The sequence below is a fragment of the Bombus huntii genome, unplaced genomic scaffold (assembly GCF_024542735.1).
Source record: "Bombus huntii isolate Logan2020A unplaced genomic scaffold, iyBomHunt1.1 ctg00000091.1, whole genome shotgun sequence".
In the NCBI taxonomy this organism is placed as follows: domain Eukaryota; kingdom Metazoa; phylum Arthropoda; class Insecta; order Hymenoptera; family Apidae; genus Bombus; species Bombus huntii.
In genome coordinates this window covers 124,469-148,091 of record NW_026099346.1, presented here as the reverse complement: position 1 = coordinate 148,091, position 23,623 = coordinate 124,469, and the positions used below count along the sequence as shown (strand labels likewise).

The 23,623-nt window shown below is 34.1% G+C and overlaps 1 protein-coding gene and 1 long non-coding RNA gene across 2 annotated transcripts in view; both read right to left on the bottom strand.

Moving 5' to 3' along the window:
- LOC126876719 (dual specificity tyrosine-phosphorylation-regulated kinase 1A-like) overlaps positions 1-23,623 on the bottom strand; it is a 59,113-nt gene that overhangs the window by 20,854 nt on the left and 14,636 nt on the right. The gene's annotated exons all lie outside the window — the stretch shown is intronic.
- Positions 4,257-13,230, bottom strand: LOC126876737 (uncharacterized). The gene is made up of 3 exons (XR_007694469.1): positions 13,014-13,230; positions 4,357-4,495; positions 4,257-4,280 (listed from the first exon to the last, which is right to left on the bottom strand). It is a non-coding gene; the product is annotated as an uncharacterized LOC126876737 (long non-coding RNA).

Sequence of the window (23,623 nt, the reverse complement as noted above, 5' to 3'; positions counted from 1 at the left end):
TATAAACAGACGACAAACGAACAAATAGAAATTCAAACTATTGTCGTTGTTTAACTCGCATGGGACTATAAGCTCGAATTGGACTTAAACGTTACGATCGTCGAGAATAATTACTATATGTACCCTGTACGACGGGCAGAGAATCTTAAGTTATTAACGGCAATTCCTTTGTGCATAATTCAGGTTTATTAACAACCTGTAATGGATAATCATCGATGAACTCTTTTTGAATAAAGTTCACATTTATAAAGCAAACACTATAAAATACGACAGGACAATTGTAATCGATAAATAACATTTTATTAGGATATTATAAGAAGCTAAGATATCGAGGTACATTAAAATTGAGTCCGCTGCAACCCTCATGACATTTAAAATGCTACGCGTATATTGAGTAAAGTTGTTATATTAAATATAATCATATTAAATACAAGCTCGTCCGCTGGATTCCCAAATTATTTGGTTAAATACTTTGAATACGAGAATACCGAGTGTTAACAGTAGTAAATCCTCTATATGGTATGTTTACTTTGCTATCTTGAATAGGTAAATAACATTTCACTTTAACGCATTTAACCAATATTAACATTTAACATTTAACATTTAACCAATATTATACGCATATGCACATAATGTTACTGTTACATATAATGATATATACGTAGATATACACGTTAATTAAATCCTCTATATGGTATTTTTATATCAGTATCGTAAACATTGTAAACCGGAAATCTTTTATTACACACGTACATATACAGTCAATATTATTGTTACATATAGTGATACATACGTTGATCCACACATTAATTAAATCCTCTATATAGTATTTTTACTTTGCTATCTTGAATAGATAAATAATCTCGAATATAGACATACAGGTACACTTACGTTGATATACACCTTTGTACAAGGTGTCAAAAAATTTTTTATCACAGCGTTTTTTTAAGACGATTTTATAGCTTCGAAATTGATCTTGACACGATTTTCAATGTTAAATTATTTTTCTATTGCATCATGTGATACTCATTAGGAGGAACGAAACTTCTGTTTTCTTAGAAAAAATGTTTGAAATTTCATTAATTCCTAGATTGATTTTATTTATACTTTAAGGTCAGATATGACATCAAATAATGTCAATACTAATATCTAGTTATTTGTCAATTTACAGCATCTGAAAAACAAGACATCTTCGAGACAGCGTGGGTTTTCTTTCCAACTTTCTTAACTTTCAACAATAAAATTTTCGTCAAACGATACAATCTATCCAACAAAGTTCTTGTAGACAGCCAATCTCGTAAGAACATAGATCTTCTTCAAGTATTATTCTTCACAATGCTTCGTGTGGAATTTCTACTTGACGAGTTATTATTAAACGATTAAAAGCTTATTATTATACGATAATGTAATATCGTAGAATAGCTTTGATTGGAGATCGGCTGAAATTAGAAAACACCGTGTACGCCGTCTTTTTGTGGTTTGTTTACATCCAAGAGCGCCTAGTAACAGTGACGCGAGAAAAGATAAGCAGCGTCAAAACAGAAGTACGGTTTCATATTTCAAGGAGTGGCAATCGAGAGGCCAGAGTATGTGAGCCGAAAAGTGTGTGTGTGTGTGTGTGTGTGTGTGTGTGTGTGTGTGTGTGTGTGTGTGTGTGTGTGTGTGTGTGTGTGTGTGTGTGTGTGTGTGTGTGTGTGTGTGTGTGTGTGTGTGTGTGTGTGTGTGTGTGTGTGTGTGTGTGTGTGTGTGTGTGCGTGCGTGCGTGTGTGTGCGTGCAGGACCGAGCAGGAATGCATTGGCGAGGTTCAGAGTTGATCGAGACGTCGAAGCATAGAGTCGTTAGAATTGAGTTGCGAGTGTTGTCGAGTGTTAGAGTTGCTAGTGAGAGAGAGAGAGAGAGAGAGAGAGAGAGAGAGTTACCAAATAGTTGTCAAGTTATTTGATGTAAATACGAGCGTTGCATTTAGTTTTCCTGTTAATCAAACATCGTTTCTCTGTCTGTATTTTCTGTCTGTAATATCTGTATTTTCAATCCATTATTAATAAATTATAATTAATCGGACAAAATTACACCTTTAATATATTCCGATATTACAATAACTTACTTTTTTCTACGTCAATGGACACGAAAGACGTTGAGTGAGGAATTAGAACAAGTGTGGATCGTTGGAAACCACTATGCTGCGGTCTACCATTCGTTTTACCCTATATATATACCACGGAACAAAGGATAATTTTCACCGGCTTGGCTATGGCTACTGGTGTGGATCCAAGTATTCGGGCCATACTAGACGCTATGCAGAAGCAGAACGAAATCAAGTTAAGAAAACTGTTAAAGGAGACTATTAAAGTAGCGACTAGTCGGAGTTATCAGGGTAGTTTAGTTTCTAATAATTTGAACAAAAGCTTGGAGAAAACAGACGTTACTGTAGGAAATGAAGAAATGGTTTTGAAAGAATTTTCAAAAGAATTGCAGTCTAATGTAGAAAATTCTTATGAAAAGAAAGTATCAATTGACACCGCTTCACAGGATTATATTTTCATTAAAACAGACTTAATGTTTGATGTCAATAGCTCAACAGAATACCAGAAAGAGTCTGTGAAACGAAGGAAAGAAGATATTGCAGTATTGTATAATGATTTGTCACCATCTTCGTCACAAGATACTCAAAATTTACAAGAACGGTTCGACAAAAAAAGTAAAAGTTTAGGAGAAGCAGAAAAAGATCATAACAAGAAGGATAATATTTCAATGAGAAATATTTTGGACGGCGATACAAATAAAGAAAACCAAATTGAAACGAAGGAATTAGAAGCAGTTAGTAAATCAACTGCTGAAAATGATACAAAATCAATAGACAACGTTGAACAAAATATATCATTAGAATCCATACAAAAAGCAAGAGATAATGCTTACAATAATGAACATTTGCTTATAGAAGAAGACCAAATGATGACAGCGAAAAATGCGTGTGACACTACAGAATAAAAAACTTCAGCAGATCTTATGTCGAGAAATTTAGATGCTAATACACAAGAGAAGTCTTTAGAGAATAAAGATGACAAGAATCCATCTCCATCTATGTTAGATAGTAGTAAACGGAGCAGTCGTTATAATGTTGCTGCAAAGCCTGCTACTTCGCCAAAATTTGAAGAAATTGTTTATAATCAAACCAGACAATCAAACACAAATAAAATTTTGCGAAGCGCTTTAAAGACGAAATTAATCGAAGACAAGTCTGAAATAATTAATAAACAAAAGGCATCGGAAAATGTAGAAAATAAATTTGCCAAAGAAGAAAAAAGAGGTGTTAAACAAAAATCAATTTCAGATAGTGAAAACGAAACAACTGATAAGTTCGTCAACGAAGGGAAGTTCTTTTAACGAACACAGCTAGTGATAGCGATAGGTATAAATCTGTAGAAAATGATAATGCAGTAACGGGTGTAATAGCAACTGATGAAGCGAAACATAGAGGCAGACCTAGGAGATCGGATAAAGTCGAAGTTAAAGAAGATGAAAATACAAGTGTAAATTCCGACCAATTGCGGGGAGACGTAACCGCGAGGAGAGACGTCAACGGGGGTCGTACGATTATATCAATCGACACCACGAATTGATCGATCCCCTGATTTCCGTTGAGATAATAGGGGTGATTGAGTTTGTATAACACTGTGATTCACTGAATTATAAATTATATATTTCCAACACTTTACAGATTACACTGACGTAGAGAAATAAATAGTTAACAACTTGTCGCACGAAGATGTGATAGATATGTACGCTAGAGCAGGGCTCTTATAATGGAGATTAATGTATTAATGTACTTAGCACTATAATATATTTAGGAGAGAAGATGTATGTTCGACAACACCGAGAACCGACAAAAGATTTTCGTAAAGTATGCGACTCTCGCGCTATGTGTAGACTGCCGCGTTAGGCGTTAGTTTTTAGACTGACTGTCGCTCTTTTTCTAATACAGAAGAAAAGTTCGGTGTGGGTATGCCCCTGTGCCTAAAGAACGCGGATTCGTTGTCCCCACTTTCGTTAGGAAAAGTGAGGGTAACGAACCGCGGTGTCGATTGGTCATGACCTGCACTACTGCTCGAAGGGATGAGTAGGAAGTCTCCTACCATCGTGGTGGATAGATGACTGTGTGCGTGAGGAAAACATAGCTTGTTTTATTAGAGGGCTATTCGGATTTTCCTAATGGGTGCATACCCGTTTTCTCCGTGTTTTAAGTACGTCTAATAAACCCAAGGACCTCTCTAAAAACCGACTGTGTTTCGAGAATATTTTTAAGCTTTAGAAATTCTTCAAGACAAACGGATTGAAGACACATGGCGAAACACTACAGGGAAGTGAAAGTTATGGTGGGTCCTTAGGTTTATTGAGGGTCGAAGTGACGTTACGCAGGCTGGTTGTTGTCCGGTGGTGCGAGCTGGCGCGGGCTGGCGTGCAGATGTTTTAGGCGGCGTAACAACAAGGAAGATCCTAGAAAATGAGAAAGGTGGATTAGAAGAACGAAGAAAACTCGAAGAAGATACAGAAGAAGAAACTACAGAGACAGAAGTCAATTCAAAAGGTATATTAAATAATAAGTGCGATTTACTTGATACCGAAAGAGCTATTGAAATTAATGATACGGTTCAAGATATTAAATTTACTGAAGGTAGAAGCCGCACTCAAAATGATATGGAAGATGTAGTAGAAGATTCACAAGAATTATCTAATAAAAGTAAGTTATCAGAAATAAGGATTGCACTTAACAAAATTGAATATACAAAAACTATTTTACGGAATAAAAAGAATTCATTAGAAAGAGAAAGAGGAGTAAGGGAAAAGAAGAAAATGTACAGACAGAAATTATTTAAAAAAATATATCAGATGATAAATGTGATTTGCTTTAGAAAAAAAAAAAAAAGAAATATTATCCACAAACTACATTAGGAATTTATCTATTTTAGTGAGGAGAAAGAGAAAGGATAGAGGAGTTGATCAATAGACTGTGGATTTTGAAGCGTTTATGAAAAACTTACAATTTTAATAAAATATTCAATGTAAAGTCTTTGTTATAATATTCAGATAGATAGATGAAAAAAAAACTGAATTTGCATAATTACTCATGGCTTATTGATCAATCATGCGACTCGTTCAGAGGTAACTCGAGTTGTAAAGGCGACAATTTATTAAAAATGGTATATCTGACGTACGATGCATTTGTTCGTGTAAAACTATTTAAATAAGTATAAAAATCACGCGAAAAAAAAATCTACTGAAAATAATGTTGAACTAGTTAATAATAATAAATCATATAGTGAAACACAAACCTTAAATCAAGATTTTAAGTTCAAGAAAAAAAAAAAAGAAAAAAAAAGAAGAAAGAAGTTGATAAAATGACAGCAACATGTAGCAGCAGGCGAGAGAAAATAGGCCAAATTTCTAAAAGAAGAAACGATGCTCAAGAACTCGGAATTTCTCGAGTGGATATGCTAAACAACGAATTTAATGAACAGTTGAAAGAACGTGAAACAGCAATAGAAGGCTTACATCAAATGTTAAAGCATCAATCGGAAATTCATAAAGTTACCTTAAATGAAGCAAGTTTGAAAATAGGAGAACTGCAGAGTGCAGTGTATCAATGTGCACTAAAAATGCAAGTAACGTGACGATTACTTTTAGAACACCACAAGCACCACGAAAACACAATCAAGACCAAACAAGATCAAGTTCAAAAGTGAAGTTACGTGAGCTTATTACTGCTAACGACCAAAAATTGAATTACGATCCCGAGCATCAACTCGCTGATCTTCAAGTAGAATGTTCCGACAAAGACAGGACGACACAAGAGTTCGAGAAACACATAGAGGACATGAAGGAGGAAGTGCAAAAATTAGAATTGCAACTCGACGAGTTACAAAAAAAAGAAAAACACACACGCACGTAAAAAGAGTTCAATCTTTTGGAATACAAATTGAAGAACTAACAATAAAATTAGAAGAAATAACACAGAAGAAATAAGTCACAAATATGAAATTGCCTGATGGCTGATGTTGATCGTTGACGTTTATAGCGAAAGAATTCCGTCAACGGCGCCATCTGGATCCTTGTTGAAAAATTAAACAAGCCGCAATAGCACCATTACGCTCATCACCCAGAGTAGCGTTTGTCGCTGAGTCGAGGAGCTGGAGGATTTCTTATACTCAAGGACATAAATTTTACCACTTCCGGTAACGTTCTTCAGGTGATCCAGACATTCGAAATCACAACATTCTTTTCCAAGGCGAAATTTTCTGCATGGCTGTAGTAAAAAGAAATCGATCAATTGTACAGATCAATCGTCGAATTGCATGTTTGTGAATGGTTTGTGGGTGATTAGGTGGAGAGAATTGAAGAGTTTGGAGGTGACTGGAAGAGTGTTTTGGGCAAGGTAGATTGCAGAATGGTTGCGGTAGCATTGTGTTAATTATGGGTTTGTACATGTAATCTTTGTATGTATCACTACATACAACCTAACGTATATTTTTAATAATACATCAGAGTTTTAGTTATTTCATAGCTATGAATTTTATACTCTATAATCTTGACGTTTTATTTCACAGAAGCGTTTGAATATCCATAAAAATTAAATGAACCAATGTATTCATTATCTTATAGAGAAGATATATTATTTTTAATTATGTTCCAATTATTTATCATGATCCTGATTTCCTTATTCTGAAAATTTGAAAGGAAGTTTTGTAGTTTGATACTTTCAGCGACAAAGGGTCAATATTGCTTTAGTATATTTCGTCACATATACATGTATATCTATATATCCACCGAAAATGCGCTCTTGTAGACAAACGCTCGATTCGCGTCATAGCTTTTAAAGCTCGTCGCATCTCAATCCGTTGGAAAAAGTTTTTCCTGTAGCATATTTTATTTTTACGAACCAACAAGGTCTTTGTTTATTTCCTTCTTTTTTTTGCTCCAATTCCCCCATTGTTTTTTCAAGGATAGTATTTCAGAGCCATTAGTCAAGTTCATTGTAACAATAAACGTACGTTTCGGAAACATTTTGTGCTGTGAAACAGAATACACTAAAGTTTGAAGGTCACATCGATTTTCGAAAGTTTATAAATGGAGGTGTATGACAGTATCACCAGCTGTTGCTGTCCCCAAGCGCCAAAATACGTTCTGACTACTATTTTATGTATCTCACAGAAGTATGTCTTCATTCATCATCTCCCATGCCATCCACCAACGTGTTCTTAACATGTTATCTCCTAGTAAAATATTGATGTTGAGTCAGATATCCAACTGAATAATCTTTTCGGTGTCTACTATAAGACATTTAAAACCAAGGCTCGTACACACGTGTGCTTATACGTCAGATGTAATACTTAACACGAAACCTGCTTATATTAATATTAAATTTATGCATAGTAGGATGTTCGACCTTTGTAAAAATGAAATTATAATACATTTCATACAGTTTCACCGTGGAAAAGTGAATCTTTCTAGCATGTCCACGCAAATGCAGGGGAGGGGAGGACTGTGCATGCACCAAACAACTTTACGTTCGTAATTTTTCACACAAATGTACAACTGTAGGGAAAAAATTATCTCTGATTTTTCGGATGTTAGGAATCGACAATATCGCATAACGGAATGCCGTGTTCTACGTATTCTATTTTTGTTACGACGAAGTTGTGGTACAAACGAAGTCCACATAAGAATAGTACAACAAAATCGGTTGAGGTTAGGTTATCGTGCAGATATCGCGGCTTTTGCATTGGAAATCACGCAACTGCCAGTCTCGTCGTTCCTTGTAAACGAAAGAAAGGTATTGTAATCGGTCGGAATTAACATAAAACTCGTCGCATGCGACCATATGGCCTGAATGTTGAATAAACGAGAGTAGAGCGCGAGCTATGTGATTCTAACCGTTTAGGCGGAAACTAATGATTGTAACCAGAGCCGAGATATATGCCAATATTACTTTGCTCGACAAAGCGTATAAGATGAGGAGAGAATCGCGATAAGGTAGAACAAGAGACAGATATTCTCTACGTAAAGCAAGTCTGTCAACTAGATTGAAATCCTACAGCTATAACTACAGTGAATCCATATTCTGGCGAATTGTCTTTTCACAAATGAAGCTTCTGAAGAACGGAATTGATACAATAACTACTGTTCATTCATAACTACTGTTGTAAGAATCTATATATTTGTCTATCTATATCTATATATATATCGATCTATATATATTTGTCAGAATGTCATTTTATCAAAAAACCCATCCTCTGTAATCATAGTTTAACGAAGCATAATTAATAGAAGAGGTAGAGCGTTAAGTGGAGATGATTTAATCACAGTTAAGTAGATAAATCTCTATATTAGTCTCTTTAATTAAAATGTCCTACGTTTTATTTGCGTCATTTTTTTCCTTCATCCAATTTAAAATGTTTAAATAACAATAGCCTATACAATATAATTTTATGTAAAAAAATTGATTATACCATGTTTATTACAGATATTTAACATTTTTGTGTACATACAAAATTTAAATTATACCTCGCTTGAGAACAAAAATTCTATTTATTTTCCTAACATGTACTAATAATTATTGATCAAACTAGAAAAAGCTGGAGGAGATTACTTAGGAAGATTACTTAGCATCTTATATTCCTGGCAAGGCTCGAACGTTTTATCTTCCTTTAGATTTTCCTAAGTTTCCATTTCTCTGACTTGCTATTTTAGTTAGCTTAGTATACGTGCTATACATAGGTATGTATAGTGTCATGATCGCGACAGTCGTGAGTTACCCACGCTTTATCCTCCGTAAACTATTTATAAGAGAAGAACAAATTACATGTTAGAACTTTCATTCAATTTACCAATACAAATAATTTTAAACAAGAAAAAAGACCTAATGCAGTGGTTTCAACTTAAACATATCCAACAGTTATTTACGAATAAATAGTATAAATCTTTTAGCAACATGAAATTCGCGATATTTATTCAAATATTTATATTTACAGTGCGCCATCGGCAAAGAAAACGTGTTTATCGATTTTATGCTTTTGCCACGCAAACAGGGAAATTGCAACTCAAAATTGAATTCGCACTGCAAAGCGTCGACGTTACGACATCAATTACATACTTCAAAAACACCGAAGGTATCACACGGAATCAGAGAGATTCTATGAGAAGTTAAACGCATAGTCACCCTATTGGGAATAGGATTGCTTTGATTCGAGCTCAAACATAGGGAAAGCTGAAAGAATCTTTTGCGGATCTTCCTTCTTCTCTACGTTGGATTTTATACAAAACGACTTTAACCTTTTCAAGGAAATACGGAAATAAGGATTTTAGATAGAGAGAGATTTATCTGGAAGGAAATGGATAGAAAACGTAGAACCAGTTCTTGTTGGTTGAAAGATTTTTTCTCTTCGCAGAGATTCAAGCTTTAAAGAACGATCAAATATGTGCGCAGCTGACTTACGCGTGAAATTATTATTAAAAAAAATTGTTGCATTTAAAAGGATAAATATTAATTTAAATTTAAAAAAATTGTTAGTTCAATTATCATGTTTAATTTAAATTTAAAATAATTGTTAGTTCAATTATCATAAGTTTAAAGATATGTAGATATTGTATTTACATATCGAAAATCAGACAGCAATATTAATTAACACACCTAGTCAAACGCACACGTACTTTAAAACCGTGCTTTAAAATCGATATTCGCTGAAACAATACATCGCTCTGCGCTTCCAATTTGTTTTCGCACGAAGAATCAGTCCACTCATTGTTACCGTCACCATCTCTACCGTAATCTATATTACTCGAATAAATTCTATATCTTGATTGGAAAATCACATATTTTAACGAACTTCCTTATTTTTTGTTTTTTATGACTTTAATTGGCAATTTCCATAATGTTCTATAACTTGACAATAGACTGATAATATTTCAGGATATATATACATACATCATGTTTTTGAGGATTCTGTAGTAAAATATATTATAATAAATTATAGGAAAAACAAACTATTTAAGAAAAAATTACCACCTTCGAGTAATAAATTATAGAAGGTTACCAATGTAATTTAAAACTTAAAACTTAAAAATAATCTATTACACGTAACAAAGAAAAAGATTTCTTCGCAAACGGTAACTCGAAAATTACAGCCATTGCTGTAGAAACATAGTTTTACAGGGAGAAGAATTTCGCTAGAAACTCTCGACGATGTCACATCAAGCGAAAATTCAATAAAGCGATTACTAACCATACTACCAGCGGCAATCGTGTTACGGCAATTCGTAAATAAGTTAGTCTTCTATTTGCAGAAACGTCTCTGGCAATATCGTCACACTCTTGATTACGTCGGCGCTATCAAATGGTCTTTGGAAGAAAGTTTTCCATTATCTACTTTTGCCCATGGCGTCGTTCCAACAAATGAATTCGAGTTCTGAATCGCTTTGTCTCGTATTACCGCTCGTATTACCGCTCGTATTACCGAATTGCTGCTTCTCACGACTAGCAAAGTGTTTCGCAAAAAAAAAAAAAAAAAAAAAAAAAAGAAAAAAAAAAAGAAAAAAAAAAAGAAAAAAAAGAAGAAAAAAAAAGAAAAATGGTATCGGAAGGATAGAAAAAAAAGCGGTGGCCTACATCAAGCAATCTTCATGCCGATAATGCATTTATTATTCAGTTCGTTCATTTTCTATCGCGTAACAGACACTGGGATAACTGACAGAACGAGCGTATAAATCTTGCATCTCTCGACCTGACTTCTCCCGATGGAAAAATATTTACTGGTCTGGAATCGTGCATCGCTAATTAGTAAAAAGGTAATAAGCAAGAAAGCAATTATACTACCGGATTGGTATTTCTATTTTATTGGAGATTAATTAACCTGAGTAAACCAACAAAAACTTATCGAAAATCAATCGAAATTAAATCACCTTTTCAAACAGGCTATAAATAGCCAACTAATATTTGCAGTAATAAACTTCACTTTCGAATAAAGTATACGCTCTATAAATTGTAAATTGATAATTTCGTTATTATATCATTTTTCTTAGTCTAAACTGGATTCAGTGAAAAGAGCTTTCAATTGAATTACACACTTCATTAGTTTATGAATTATATTCGTTACCATACGTACAAAAGAAGGGTGACTGGTTTAAAAATTCAAAGGGTAGAACCTCCAAGCTCACGATTGGAAACAGATTCAGTTCAATGGTTTAATTTGCCATTTAATTGAATTCTCTGGCAATTTCAGCGAACTGTGGGCTTTAGAAGTGTCCAGCATTCAAAGGCAAGACCTCCTCCATCTTTCTCTTTCTTTCAGTTCCAACCTCAAGTAATTGACCTGTTAATTCGACGCTATATTTACATGCTCGCAAGGGATTCAGACGACTTCATTGCGTTAAATTCGCAATTTAGCAAACACGAATGTCTCAATCAATTTGTAGTTCGAAACAAATAAAAGATAATCAATTTTTCAAAATAACAATCGATATGTTCAATGCATTTGTCGATGCGTTTGATCGTTATGTTCATTTAGCATTTTTATAATAAAAGCGTAGAACACATGTACATACACATAATATTCCATGAAATGATTTATACAGACTATGAGTCTCGTTTTATCATATTATAAAAGAATGAATTTTTCCCAATAAATGTAACTTCATACAAAATCTCGTTTAAAAAATTCAGTTTTTATTCTCATCAAATTAATTTAATATCGGAATATGTCATTTTAGTCGTTATAAAAATTTTATGTCAAAAAGCGTTCACAGATACATATATAAATAAATGTCCAATCCTATGCATTTATTTAAGCTGAAATCTGAACTTAAATATTTATTAACAATATTCTGACGAATATATAATGAAAGATAAAAGCAGCTTTATTTTTTTTATAGGATGGCTCATGCTTTTTATTCATTTTATGTTTTTCGTTGTCAGCGCGTAACTACCTATCAACCGCATGAATGCCAGGTTTTACTACTCAGAAGCGAAGAAGCGAAGAAGCAAATATACGTTAGCTTGCATGGAAAAACGTTAGATACATATAAAAGTCATAACGTAGCTATTTACACCTATTTACATGGGGAATATTTATTTTTGTATGAAATATTTTTGCTTCTGAATTCTCATTATAAATGTACGTCCATTTCCTACGTTAAAGTACGTCTCTGCTTTGAAAACCTTCATTTAAATATAACGGTTAACAAAATATTATTAGAGAAATATTAAAACGAGACGCTAAAAGAACATTTTAATAAAGTACAAATGATTATTTGTTCTTTATTAAATTGCACTGCTGTAACTCTAATTTTATTAAATTCAAAATGAATCATTTATAAACTGAACCGGAATATAAAATTTTATTCCGCAAAAATCATAAAGTTGAAAGTTAGGAACGAATAACAAATGAATAACCTAGTTTCATTAAAAGGCACGTATACGCCAATCCGCGTAATAACTTTGACACTCCAATTATTATAAAATATGTATCCTTAAGGGATTCTTTTGCGCGAATGCAAAATACTTTTCATACGTGCAACTGAATAAATGGCGCGTGATTTTCAATATTTCTTTTTGTAGAATTTATAACAAAGTAACTTTTTCACAAATGTTTTCGCTAACATTTTTACAACGTAAATGTCTTCTTTTGTAATTAATAATTTCAACATTTCTCTGAACAGTTTCGTTGCGATAAAAAAAATATACAAAGCTTATGACGTACTTGTTTAAAAATATTTATACGGAACAAGACTTTGAATTTGTCAGACCAATCGTTCTAACGAACGAATAAATTAAACGACTCGTAACAAAAAATTATTCCTGTCCATGTTTCTCTTTGTAAAAGTAATTCAAGGCAAGTTAGATGAATCGTTGTGTACCCTATTCGCGTAGCATGTGCTTTAACGACCAGCGTGCAAGCGTTAACGGTGTGCTTTAGTTTCTCTCTGGTTGTGTTAAGTGTTTAAGTAATGAGCATATACTCACTACGGGCGGGTTGCATACGATCGACTGGCACCACTTCAGCCTCGAATTATAGCAGGTGCAGAAACTGCAAACCGAAGGTCCCGGCTCAAACGTAAGATCATGTCGAATGGTTTCTCCTTGAAAGTCAACACAGCTGTTTGTAACATCTGAAAACGATTCTCAGCTTGAATATCTTTGCCATTCGACGGTCGTACGCGCAGTTACGTTAACCGTTTCAACGCCACTCAGCGTGATCATGCTGTACACGTAGTGTGGTGAACTGTGTCGCGATGTTTGGTTACGATTGTCAATTCACAACGCGCTCGGTTCCGAACGTAGCTTGCCGCTAGTCTATCAGAGTTTCCTCTCGTAATTACTTTTCTTTCAAATAATCGTAAACCAAATAAAGAAAAAACTAATGTATAAATTACCTCTTGAATTGGAAAACCAATTACAGAACGTCACACAAACAAAAGGTAAAGCACGAATATTTGGCAACCTTTTGACTCTTTAGTGTAACGTTTCTGATATAGCTGATGAAGTGAAGCGTGAACGCGTTGAACGGTATGTTTCGACAAAAAAAAAAGAGCAGTGCAATCGAGTTGATCGGCACTTCTCGTAAATAAATAAACGAAGCGCTATTGCGCTTCATGGTACAATCCGATACGGATTTTTAAAACATCCCTGATACTGAAACGGCTAATAGCGTTACGAAAACGATCGCGCCAGGAAATTTTTGTTCAACGGATCCGCATTGCGGCTGCCACGATGCTTTTACGTAGCATTGATGCTTCATCGATGAAGCACGATTGAAATTGGATATTCGATTTCTTACTGGGGAGAGAGTTTTCATATCGTGTTTACTGTTTCACTTCGCAAGTGTGCTTTACAGTATACGTTAGAACTTGAAATCGAGCTATTTGAGTTAAAGTAGCTTGTAGCTTGAAATGACGTTTAAAGGATATAAGAATAGAAGGCTAAGAAGGCTAAAATTCAAAAGTGTATATATACATTACTAATATATAATGCCTATAATATATAATATAATAAATAATAATGCCTATATATTGGCTAATTTATCAATTAATTAAATCCGTGTATATCAAGTTTTCTATAATTTAGTACTTTCGTGTAACTACAGAAATTTGATGCAATATAAAACTTGATTAAAACAGCGATTCATTAGGAAACGAGAATAATGATGCAAATATTTTTTGTAGCCATTATATAGGATTTCGATCGCATAATTAATCAGTATCAACTTACCAATCTTTACAAACTGGAAAATATAAAGAAGAACCGACACTATTATGATTACCGCAATTATGATTGCTTTCACGTACACGTTCATTGTTGGTAAAAAATTTCGATGACAAGCGGAAACAAATCAACAATCCAGAAATATCTGCAACAGAAATCAGAATACACTCGTTTTCGCATGGTTGGATCAATTTCGCGTGGGACTAACCTGATTGAACCTAACGCGGGATAATTGCTCAACTCACGACCTTAACCAGCCCGCTTGATTCTCTGTAAATGCTTGAAATTGACGCTTGGATTCTTTCCAGATTAACTAGCTTTGCCCTCCCCCCCCCCCTCCCGTTATCTATTTTCTTAGATCGACTTAAACTGCCGCAACATATTATCTTTCTTCTTTTCTTTTCTTTTCTTTTCTTTTCTTTTCTTTTCTTTTCTTTTCTTTTCTTTTCTTTTCTTTTCTTTTCTTTTCTTTTCTTTTCTTTTCTTTTCTTTTCTTTTCTTTTCTTTTCTTTTCTTTTCTTTTCTTTTCTTTTCTTTTCTTTTCTTTTCTTTTCTTTTCTTTTCTTTTCTTTTCTTTTCTTTTCTTTTCTTTTCTTTTCTTTTCTTTTCTTTTCTTTTCTTTTCTTTTCTTTTCTTTTCTTTTCTTTTCTTTTCTTTTCTTTTCTTTTCTTTTCTTTTCTTTTCTTTTCTTTTCTTTTCTTTTCTTTTCTTTTCTTTTCTTTTCTTTTCTTTTCTTTTCTTTTCTTTTCTTTTCTTTTCTTTTCTTTTCTTTTCTTTTCTTTTCTTTTCTTTTCTTTTCTTTTCTTTTCTTTTCTTTTCTTTTCTTTTCTTTTCTTTTCTTTTCTTTTCTTTTCTTTTCTTTTCTTTTCTTTTCTTTTCTTTTCTTTTCTTTTCTTTTGATCTTTTAAAGCCCTAAATCGCTGGCTATTATATTTTGTACACTCAATTACTCTGTAAGTCATAAGTACATATGTTTTACAACGTTATTTGTCATATTTCAGTTAAACCCCAGAAAAGCCAGAAATATATTTGCAGCGTGTTTTAACGCATCCCTGGCAAAGATCTCAAAAACGAGTTGCGACACAATTTAAAGCGACAAATAGCACCGCGTGTCTCGTTGTGGTAACACACGGTTCGCCAGCTTTTTAAAAGCGCTCTCCGTTTGCTTTTTCCTCTCTTCCCTGTCTCTTCGTTTTTTTCTTCACGAGCAAAACCATTTTCGCGAGGACGAGAGTACGGAAATGACGTACTGGCAATTTTGTTTTGTGATAATACAAGCAGCTCGGTTTCAGTGAATTAAACTTGGCCCCAAGCTTCTACTTATCCCTACCTTCCTTTCCTTTATTTTCCCTTCTATATCGGTTTTGCGGTTTTCCACATTTCCATCACAATAAACCATGTTTTTTCTCGATTTTACATGTTAGCCAATGATTCACGGCAAAAGCGTCGACTGTAAAAATATTTGTAGTTGCAATAGCAACAAGTATGTTTTCTCAAATAGAAAATATTGGGAGCGTACACGCTGGCAAAACAATTCATGAATAGCTCGTCCTCTGCTTGTTATTTGTTTCGATACTGTTAGCAAACAAATTCATGAAACATACTGGTATAGCGTAAAATGAACATAAAAGTTTTGCGTACACTTGAGAGCTGAACTTTGGCTGTTATACGTATATTATATATATACGCACACAGTTATGTATATGTATATATATATAGAAAATTCCTTAGAACTTTGAGCTTAATAACATATTAAAATCATTAACATTAAGGAGGTGAACTTTACTTACTAATTACCAAAGTTTCTTCCGCCAAATAATACATAAAAATTGAAAAAGATAATGTAACTAGTTTTAACTTTTTTTTGTGTTATAATTTGAATCACTCGATTTATCCGACTGAGGATGGTCGATCGCAATCTCAATTTATACATATTCTCATCGCATGAAATAGATCACATGAGGGATTTTCAAAAGTCGATGGAATATTAATGGCGATTAATTATTTACAGGTGTATTCTGTGCGGCTAGAGCAGTCTCCTAATGAATGATTGAGTACCAGGAATGTTAGCGGTAAACAGGATTACGGCTATGAATGATTCTCTAATGTGTATATTAGAGATGAATTTGATAATTTATCCTCATAATATGCAATCCGCTTTTAAGTGGAAATCATAATTAACAATTTCTGTTTGATCAAATATGAAGAGCAGATAAATCGATACGCTTAAATCAATATCAGAATTTCTTAACATTTTTATCAAATATTTTAGCACTTTTCCAATTTAATATAAAATAATATAGAATAACATAACTGTCATTTCTTTATAAAGCGAAAGAAACTTGGGACAACCTAATAGGAATTTACTTTTATTATCCATTATAAAAATGGATTGTTAATCCTCTAGGAGATACGAACAATATAATTGCAATTAATAAGGAATAAGCTAGCATAACTTAAACCAGCTTTTGCAGAAAGCTATTAGCTGAAGATGTTTATTAAACAATGACAACATGAATTTTCTTAAGTACCCCATTTGCTACTTAATCTACTTCGTAAGTACTGTGTGTCCTAGCCTTCAAAGGATGCAATTTTAACCAGAATGTTTCACATTACCTACAATTACCGTATTGTTTCCTTGTAATATAATTTATATTTACATTATCTACGTTACGTTACATTCTACGCGTTAATGTAATGTGATTTTTATTTCTAATCGAAGTTATTTAAAATTTGTAGTATCTGAATAAAAAATTAACAGCCTGCAAAAACTTCACAGAAGCATTAGTATCTTCGAAACTATTGAATTCAAATGGCTAATATTCTTTAACAATATGCACTCGACGACGTTTATCGAGAGAAGTATGTGACGTAATAGTTAAACTTTCAATTCATATACATATATCGTTTATGAAAAAGTAGTCATTCTGCTTTTGTGATCTGTGACACACTATAAATTCTCATAAGCTAACTAACGCGTAATCTTCTGTAACGTATTAATATAATATAGGTATGTATATCTCGACTTTGAGCAACCAATTGGTGATAAATAAGCTTTAGTACATACACGTACTTTCTTACACGTAACAAGAGACCAGTTAACATCTCTGCTCTTAAAAGAAAAACGAAAGAAACTGTGAAAAGCTGCAGAGTTCAGGTCGAATAACACCAGCTCAGATAAATGACCCTCTAACTTACCTTTGTCCTCATCGACGTCAGTGATTTTAAAGCTAGTTATAAAGTGCACTTCTCAGCCAGCGTCCACGGCAGTCAATATTATTTAACGGGTCTTAACGCGATGTAAAAAGGGAAAAAGGAGGAAAGAAGGAACAGGGAAGCAAAGAGAAGAAACGAATTTTTCATTTTCTCGAAACTGGATCAAGTTTCAAGCTGCTCGCCAAAGAGTCTGTAGCTAACGAGACAAGATTAGACAAACCGCGCTTTAAAATTTCCACAGAACTATAATAATCCTCGAAATCAATACGATTCGTCGATCCATCGCCTGATTAAAAAATGAGATAGGATGAAGCTCACTAGTCGGCCTTTGAACTTTCAATAGTGCTTACGGCTCGTATACTCTAGTTTGAATGCTACAATGTAAGCCAAGTCAGCTGTAACTAGCGTTCGCGTGATTGTCGCTATCTATTATTCACGCGTTACACGTTCACCAGACAAACGCGTCTACCGGTTGACATTGTTTTCTGTCCTGAGTTTCAAAGCAATTATGTTGCTTCGTGTAATCAAATCTCGCCAAACTAACGATAAGTTCTTGTTTGATCTTACACAGTTACTAAAACTATACAAGTTAAACCAATCTAGCCTAAACAAGTAATGTCGTTATATATTCTTTTTTAAATCTATATATTGTTTAATAAATCGTGGTTAGGATATAGTAGCTGACAAAAATATTCGGACAAATATATTTGTAGAAACATTTTAGGAGTGTATTATGCATAGTGGCACCATTTAATACTGTACTGTGACTATCATGGTCGTGTTGGTATTATTCGAAACTAATCTGAAAATCTGTATGGAATTTGTAAGATATTTAGTACGAGTACTGTGCATTACTGATATGTACACAACCGAGACGAGATAACGAAGGTATTGCTCTCCATCGTTCATCGCTACGCGTTGCCAATAGCAACGTATAATGCATATATATCTCGCAAAGACCATAAAAGTACCCAATGGAACCACGTTTAATATTTGATAATAATGTCCCATTACAGTTTCGTCATTTTCAATTAATTAAACACGATCCTCTCTTTAAAAATTAGAAGATAAAATACGTAATACAAATCTACTCGAAATCTTTTAAACCTTACGGACGACTACTTATGGTCTTTAAAAGCAGCAGGGATTAGCAGAATATTAACTGCGGATTTTTCTTGGACCGCAGCATGCAATATGGAATATGGTTATTAAAATGTACACTGAAAATTTCATATCCATAAGATACTCGTGCTTGTAGAACCTTGAAAATGAATTCTTAACCCAAATAGTCGACCGCGATACTCGAGAAATTTTGTGAAGCTGACGTCAATACCAATATGTACCGTCGTTATAAGCCGTGCTATTATTTCGTGATAAGCAGTATTGATTGCACTTCCATTTCACGGAATTAATTTTTCCACACAAAAAGTGATAACGATAATCGAAAAAAGAAAAATATACTACCACTTTTCGTATCAGCATACACAAGCGCACTCGATTTTACACGAGTATACAATTTGCAAATTCGACGGAACGATCGGATTTAATTATTTTTTCGATATTTCAGGCATCAAGTTCTATTTACACATCGAACGTTGAAATACGGCGAAATACAAAATGTACAAACCACTCTGGACATTAATTAACTTTAAACGTTATTGATTAATTAAAGAAACCAACCATTGTGTTGATTTTTACATTTTGAAAAATTGTTATCCACTTTTGCTTTGTTTAAAAATTGAAAAAAAAAATACGTTTATTGTAAGTCACGAGTATCTCTTTTATTTATTTAAACTTTAGATCAAATATTACAATTTATAAATATATCATTTATTTAGATATACTTGTAATATCTGTTTTATAAGTTTCTACAACCATTTATCTATTTATCTATTTTATTTGCACATAATCTTTAAAGACTGATTTTGTAAAGAATAAAAAATTGTGATTCTATTTAAAAACGATCGTGTCAGACTCAAGTGATAAGCGATATATATTTCAGCGATATATATATTCAGATTTCACCATCACATAAACGGTGCATAAACGGTGCTATTGGAAACGTTTCACAATGGACGTCTTACAAGCGCCTGCGATGTCCGTCATATGTAAAGCTATACCACTGAATCACGGCCGACATTTAGTGATTAAGGTCGATCACTTAGAGCTGTTAATCCGACATAATGGCGAGCAATACATCGAAGACATTATTGGAAACACAGTTACAGTTCAATTTCATTGAGCTTATTTGCAAATAAATGTGTACAATATATTTTAGAGGTTTTAAATATTATTGCTGACTAAACTTCGCGTCTGCGCATCATCTTTCTTTAACTTTTTTTGCATTTTCTTATCGACGCATGAAGACGAAATGCGTAAATTTTATTATTTATTTAAACATTACTATATTGTGCTCAAAGTAGCGGAATATCGTTTTATTATCAATATATGAAGAACTAAAAGAATTAAAAAAGAATTAAAAAAATATGTAGTTCAATCAATACTTCGTGTATTTTTCTATCTCCACAAGACAATATCCGGACGCTTACAGTTACGCTTACAGTATCAACAAAGATTTGTCCAGCCATACGGAATAAGTCGTACTCGGTAAAAGTTTAAAAGTATTAACCGCACGAACTCCAGAAACACTTTTCAAGTAACTTTCGAACCAATAAATCCCCGAACTAAGAACTGTCATATTTCGTCTCTATTTATCGAATATTGTTAGAAAATGCAACAAAAAAAAAAAAGAAGTTAAATAGAAAAAGTACTTGGAAACTTAAAAGAAAAAATCTCGAAAAATCTCTTAATACTTTTTACTGTCGTCTTGAGACGCACCATATGTTAAGCTTCTTCGTAGTTACAACTTTTACCGCAGATGTAACGAACTGACAAATGCTTCGAATGGCGCGCGCGCGTCGACGCCTACACTTAAATTTTAAATAAATGTTTTTAAATAAATGTTTAAAATAATACATTAAATGTATCAACTTTGTTGCGCAGTTTCATTTAATTTCTTACGATATGGAGGGTTTAATTACGTTTAAGATATCTATTTGAATCTTTTAAATTCGAAGTTTTTTAAAAAATTACCCTAAACTTTATAAAATTAAATCGTCTTTCCACTTTGTTGTATCATAAAACAGTTACTTAAATTCAAACCTTACCGTCGTCTTAAAATATTCTATATTTTCCTCGTCTTAAAAAATCTCCCTACAGAAAGAATAAAGAAGAATAAATTCCCATACGTTAAATTTCGCGTGATTGATGGAATACATAACGATAACGAGAACTAACTAGCGACAACAAGCAACCATTAGCAAGGACAACTGGCGACTATAACTGTCGTCTCTATGATGTATGGCGACTAAGGAGAACAGCCAGCAACTACGGATTACATGTAACAACCAACTGCCCCACTTCTAAAAGGCAACTAACTTGCAAACCCTTTGATGGTTTCTGTAGCGTGATATACCCCTTGAACGTGGTTAAAGAATGTGGTCGCCGCTGGACGGCCGTTTGACAGCAGAGCGATCTCGCCAATTCAAAGCTTGACATTACAAACTACCGAGAATCATTAGGCTCGTTATCGAGCATCTAGCTTTCAGAAGGTGCTTTATCATATGATATGACTTCACGATATTCTTATAGCAAGAAGAATAGCCAACCTCTAACAAAACAAATTTTTACTAAGTGCTGCATGTGAGCTGCAGGCCGGCCTACTAGGGAAATTTGACGAATGAATAAACTAAAATATATACGAATATATTCGTTATATCATAAAATGCCCGCATTGTGTTCTCTAACACCATAGAGGAAACTAAATTTATATATTAAAAAATTGGAATACCTGTTATAAGAGAGTTAATTAAATTCTAACCTATCGATGACTCCATAAAAACCTTTATTTCCTAAAAATGTATATCTTTCAAATTCTCCTTAGAAAGTATCATAGAGAAAATATGAAACCTGAAAAGTACATCACGCTGATGCCTCGATCAACCCTCGTGCTTCGCAGTCCATGTGTCCGAGCGATGAATTCCCTCCAAACAAGGAAAAACCAAAGGGTGGTCTTCTTCGAAGGACGTGAGAGGGTAAGGGAAGCAACGGGAACGATGATCACGCGATATACTGGCGGCGTACGTATAGAACGGCTGTTGCGAGAGAGTTCGCAAGAAACAAGAAGAAAAAAGGAATCGTAGGCCGACGCGACTATACGCTGTCGACGGACAAACAGCGACTGAGCCTAACTGAAACGAACTCTGTCGCAGTATGAGCACGGGCTACGTTCGCGGGTCGATCGAACACGTTCTGCGTCTCTCCTCGGCACCGGCGTCAAAACCACCCCCGACGAGCGCAACGCACTGGTGCACCTGCAATATTAACCACTGGTCTTTCCTTTTTCGCGCGATATTATATCAGCACCTATGATACCATTTCAAAGACCGCAATCAAAACATTAAATACCGCATTAAAGCCATACAATAATTCGCAATATTCATTCGTAAACGTTATTGTATATGTGCTTAATTAATCGTTATTATGTTTCGAATGATTTACTACCTCGTATTCCATAAGCAGATATATGGTTCATTTTCACCTCAAGTACGATATAATTTGTAACAAATATTTATAATTCACAATGTAAAATATTTATAATTCATTGGAAATATTTTTCTATCACGGTATAGTGGTCAAATTTCACAAGTGGTTAAATCACAAACATGTGGTAGTCAGAAGCTATACTCACGACATGACAAATCATGAAGATGTCAAGAAAAATGGCGTCCGTCCATATATATTCAAACGCAACGAACAAGTTCGAACTTTTCGAGAAGAAACGATTTGTTCGATAACATCTGTCGCGAGCTTCTCTTCCTTTAACGATAACAATTGACAACTAAAGCTCGAGAGGCTCGTAAGGATGAACAGCGACGAGTATCTAGAAGCTATGTACTCACCTGGACAAGGAGACTCCAACACCAAGGACGTTGGAAGTTTCGAGAAGCGAAGATGGAAACTGAAGTAGCACGTCAAGTCAACTCCGGCGAAAACTGCTAAAGAAAGAAAAATCCAACTAATTTGTTTCCAACAATAAAATGAAATTAATTTGTTTCACAAATTATTAACTGGATATTATTCAAAAATTATTCAAAATTCGCTTGATTGATTCACGGCCCGGGACATTTGGGTCATACCATTTTGGTAATGGACGAAAATGGCAGAAGGAAGAACGACCGTTTTTTTCATATTTCTCTTTCCCCGGGAAACGATGGAATGCCCGAGCACCTTGTTTCATTTCTTCTCGACATCAATTTCAATCTTTTTAAACGAAATATAATCTGAACGATGAAAAGTTCATTCAAATAATGCTCCGCACCAGACACTCACGAAAATTAAGAAGAAACACGGAAAATTCGCGAATAAAACGGATTTCTTTGTTCCAGTGAGATAATAAACCTCGTTCACGTATTGGTTTTTAAAATCAATATATCCACCAATGTGCACTCGTTTAACAAGGGTGATGGAACGTGCCAAAAATCTCTCAAGGGGGTCTTGGCAACGGAAGAGTCGAAAACGTCACAATTATGAATGAAAAATTCGAATAGTTGCTGATTTTACAGTCGAAACCGATAAAGAACTCCAGATATTCCCCCAATTAATTTACAATAAATTCGCGAAAATGATCGATTGCTGACGTCATTGTATTCTAGAAAGATTGTAAAACGATAAGAATTTATTGAAAAAACTTATATTCGATGATAACACTTTTAATAAGAGTACTAAGAGGAGCGATTCTGTACTCACCTTCCTGTCTCGAAGTACCGAACGCAATTAACCGTCCGCCCAGGATGGAACCGTTCGGAACTTTTGTAAGTCACTGCACGGCCGCTGCTTATGGTGGAAATGTAATAGATATAAGTACAGAGCGCGTGAGCGAACTAAAAACGCGATAGAGAAGTAGAGAGAGGATGTTCCGTCCTTGTCTAACGACGCGCGCTTGTACAGGAAATATGTAACAGCGGTATACGAGCAGCGTCAGTGTCCACTAGTGTGCATGCCTGATTAAACAAGGACAGGAAGTATCTATACATGGTGTTCTCTTTCTATTTCCATGTTGCATCCATCTTACTATACAGTACACACACTCAGCT